The 3,446-nt window shown below is 52.7% G+C and overlaps 1 long non-coding RNA gene across 1 annotated transcript; it reads left to right on the top strand.

Moving 5' to 3' along the window:
* The first annotated feature begins 1,148 nt into the window (after window positions 1-1,148).
* LOC110484612 (uncharacterized) lies at window positions 1,149-3,154 on the top strand. The gene is made up of 3 exons (XR_002467788.1): window positions 1,149-1,160; window positions 2,492-2,548; window positions 3,011-3,154. It is a non-coding gene; the product is annotated as an uncharacterized LOC110484612 (long non-coding RNA).
* The last annotated feature ends 292 nt before the right edge of the window (window positions 3,155-3,446 follow it).

Raw genomic sequence — 3,446 nt, 5'->3', positions numbered from 1 at the left:
AGCTGGGAGGGAGGGAGGGATGGAAGGCTTTGTGTCCACTGCTCAGTGTTTGGGCCCTTTTGCCAGCCTGCAGTGAGCTCACATTTGTAACTCCTGTGGTGCACAAATGTCTGTAACACCAAACGCTTACTGGATGAGCTTTGCTGGGTACCCAGTGTTGCAGAAGCATCAGTGAATGCTCAGAAATGCCATTAGGACCCTTCATCACAGCAGTTTCTGGTGACAGAGAACACTGGATTATTAAGCTTGCTGTGTCTCATTCTGACTACAGAAAAACTGTGCACATTTGTGCCTGCCATGCTCGAGTGAGTGCATGCTGCTGCTGTGGAGAGGCTGTGTGCGCCTAGGTGGAGCCCCAGACCATCACAAGTACCTCACTTAATACCTGGGCTGTGTTGGTACCCTGAAAAGTATTGAAATCTATCCCATCAGGATGCAGAGATAGACAAGCAGTACAAAACAAAACAAAACAAAAAAAATGTTACAAAATCACACCAATTCTTACCGGGCAAATTTTATTTTTCTTTTTTTGGGTAGAACTGGCTTAGTGGCACATCTCTTCAACTGTGCAGAAGTGGGTGAGATTTAGATGATCAGATAAAAGGTATCCTTATCAGTCTTCAAGGCAAAAAAGTCACACAGCTAAGTCACTTGCAGGTGAATGCTGAGAAGTAAGTTTTACCACATTCAAAAAACCAAAACAAAACCCAAACAAATCAAGAAGGGAGAAATACTTGGTGTTGCCAGTGCTCGGCTGCAGTGCCACAGCTGTTTGACACACATTTTGACAAGTTCAGTTCTATTGCTGTGCCCCTGATGTGCCCCTATGGGAGACATGCAGCAGAGTGGTGGTGCTGTGTCATTTACTTCTGGGGCACTTGTGTGAGGGAGGGATGGGCACTGTGCAGTCACTGACAAAACTGACTTTTAAAACAGGGGTTTTCTGGCTTTTTTACCAGTTTGAGTGAAAATGATCAAAAATTTAGTCCTTTAAAAAAAAAAAAAAAGGTTGCTGGCCATTGTACCGGAGTAACTGATGTAGAGGAAGGAGCCTTTGTAACTACTGGAGTTCACAGACCCACGCTCACAGAACGGGTCAGGCTGGAAGGGACCACAAAGGCTCATCTGGCCCAGCTCCAGGCACAGAACTGCACTACCAGGTAATGTCTTTTACTGCTTCGAGGAATAACAACTGAATGGTCACTATCAGCTGCGATGGCAAGGGCCCAGCGCTGTCGTGCAAAACCATTTTTGCCCAAGTTCGCGCTCCAGCGCAGGCGGCGCAGCCTTCAAACCCTCACTGTCGGTCTTTATGTTCCTTGTCCAAACGAGGGTGACTCTGGTGCGAAGAGGCAGCGTGTGCGCGAGGGCCGCGCCCCGCAGCGTCTCTGTGCGGCCCGGGGAGTGCCGGCGGTCCCGCAGAGGGCTGCGGGCCCGCAGAGGGCTGCGGGACAGAGGGCTGCGGGCCCGGGTCGCTCCCGCTCTCCCGGGGGAATCCCGGCTTTTCCCGGGCCGCGCGCTCCGCCCCTCGGCGCGCCGGGCCCGCGGTGCGCGCGGCGGCCGCCAGGGGGCAGCAGAGCGCCGCGGGAGGCGCGCGGGGCCCGAGCCGCCCTCAGCCCTCAGCCGCCCCTCAGCCGCCCTTCCTCAGCCCTCAGCCGCCCCTCAGCCGCCCTTCCTCAGCCCTCAGCCGCCCCTCAGCCGCCCTTCTTCAGCCCTCAGCCGCCCTTCCTCAGCCCTCAGCCGCCCCTCAGCCGCCCTTCCTCGGCCGCCCTTCCTCAGCCCTCAGCCATCCCTCAGCCGCCCTTCCTCAGCCCTCAGCCGCCCCTCAGCCACCCCTCAGCCGCCCTTCTTCATCCCTCAGCCACCCTTCCTCAGCCGCCCTTCCTCGGCCGCCCTTCCTCAGCCCTCAGCCGCCCCTCAGCCGCCCTTCTTCATCCCTCGGCCGCCCTTCCTCGGCCGCCCTTCCTCAGCCCTCAGCCGCCCCTGGGTGCCGGCCCTGCCGGCAGCAGCCCCCGGCGGGAAGGGTGGAGCGGCCGCGGCTGCCGGGGTCGGGCCCGGCCATCCCTCCCCCGCAGCGAGCCCATCGCTCCGCGCTCCTGCCGGCGTGTGGCAGCGCCGTGAGGGGCCGGCCGGCGGCCCAAGGCGTCGCTTTGCCGCTCGGACACTTGGAGCGTCCCGCTGGAGCTGCCCTCCCCGCGGGCAGCCGCGCCACGCTGCCCCGGCGCTGTTCGGCGCACAACCATCGCCTTGGGACCGTGCCCCGCGATTTGACGTTTTTGTTTCTTGACAACTTTGTACGTCTTTTTAGCAGGTTTTGTTTTGGACAGAGGTTTTCTGCGTATTTACTGTCTCTTCTAAACCAAGTGCAATGTGTAATATTCAGATGCGTTGTGAATAAGCAGAATTTGTTAGCTTGTTAAAATTAAGTGATTCCTAGTAAGCACAGGGTATAATCCTATACTTAGACTTCTGACTCTCATTTATTTCGCAGCACAACTTTTTGTCTTGGGCACGCACTTCAGCGCAGCGCTACAAATTAATCTTTGAGGTGAGACACCGCGTTGCCGTTGGCAAAGGAAGCTTGCTTTTGTAGTAGTAGTGACTAATTTACACGCCTGCCCCCGCTCTCTTTCTAGCCTTCTATTCATAAGCAATATATCAAGGGTGGACCAATGCCAGCAGAACAGTCTGTCTTCAGGAAAGATACTAGTTTTTTTTTTTCACCCTTGCTTGACTCTCTACTTGTGCTGGCACAGAAAGTCTGTCAGTACAACCTCCATCGTTACCTTATTTTTCCTTGTTTCCTTTTCTCCTACTCCAGTTCCCTCCAACCCTTCAACTTCTTCCTGATAAATATCTTGATGCTGAGGAAGGCGCTAACAGGAGTTTGTGAGTGTTTTAATTTAGAAGTCATTCTTTCTGAGATTGATTTCGAGGAAGCAAAAGTCCCTTTGTAACTGTCACTTGAATATTTCACGTCTGATACAAATGCCTTGTCTGCTTTGCTCAGGTTTATTACGAGCTGCTCTGTAGCCACAGAAGTCCTCAGGCTTCTTGCTGAAATTGCACCCAGACATCCCTTTCTGCAAGGCGAGGGAGAAAGGAGGTCCACAGGAGTTCATGTTAACAATGACTCTAAATGCCCATTTCCCACACATCTTTGCTAGTACAAACAGCAAAAATAGTCCACTTGCACAGAATCTGATTCAGCTTTCTTGCATTCTGCAATAACAGATGGATTGCTAGACTGTTTACTGTTGCTTCCCACAAACTTCCTGTTAGTAAACTCCTGTATTATTTATGAAACAAAAAAATTACAAAGAAGTATGTTAGCTTATTATTGCCTGCTGGTGAACCACTGCCAGAGAAACTTTTTATACAAATATGCTTATGGGAGCAAGGATCCTTTCTGAGGCAGTTGCTGGGGTATTATTATTATTATTTTT

The sequence above is a fragment of the Lonchura striata genome, chromosome 8, assembly GCF_046129695.1.
Source record: "Lonchura striata isolate bLonStr1 chromosome 8, bLonStr1.mat, whole genome shotgun sequence".
Taxonomy (NCBI): Eukaryota; Metazoa; Chordata; class Aves; order Passeriformes; family Estrildidae; genus Lonchura; species Lonchura striata.
This window is presented reverse-complemented; position numbering and strand designations above follow the sequence as displayed.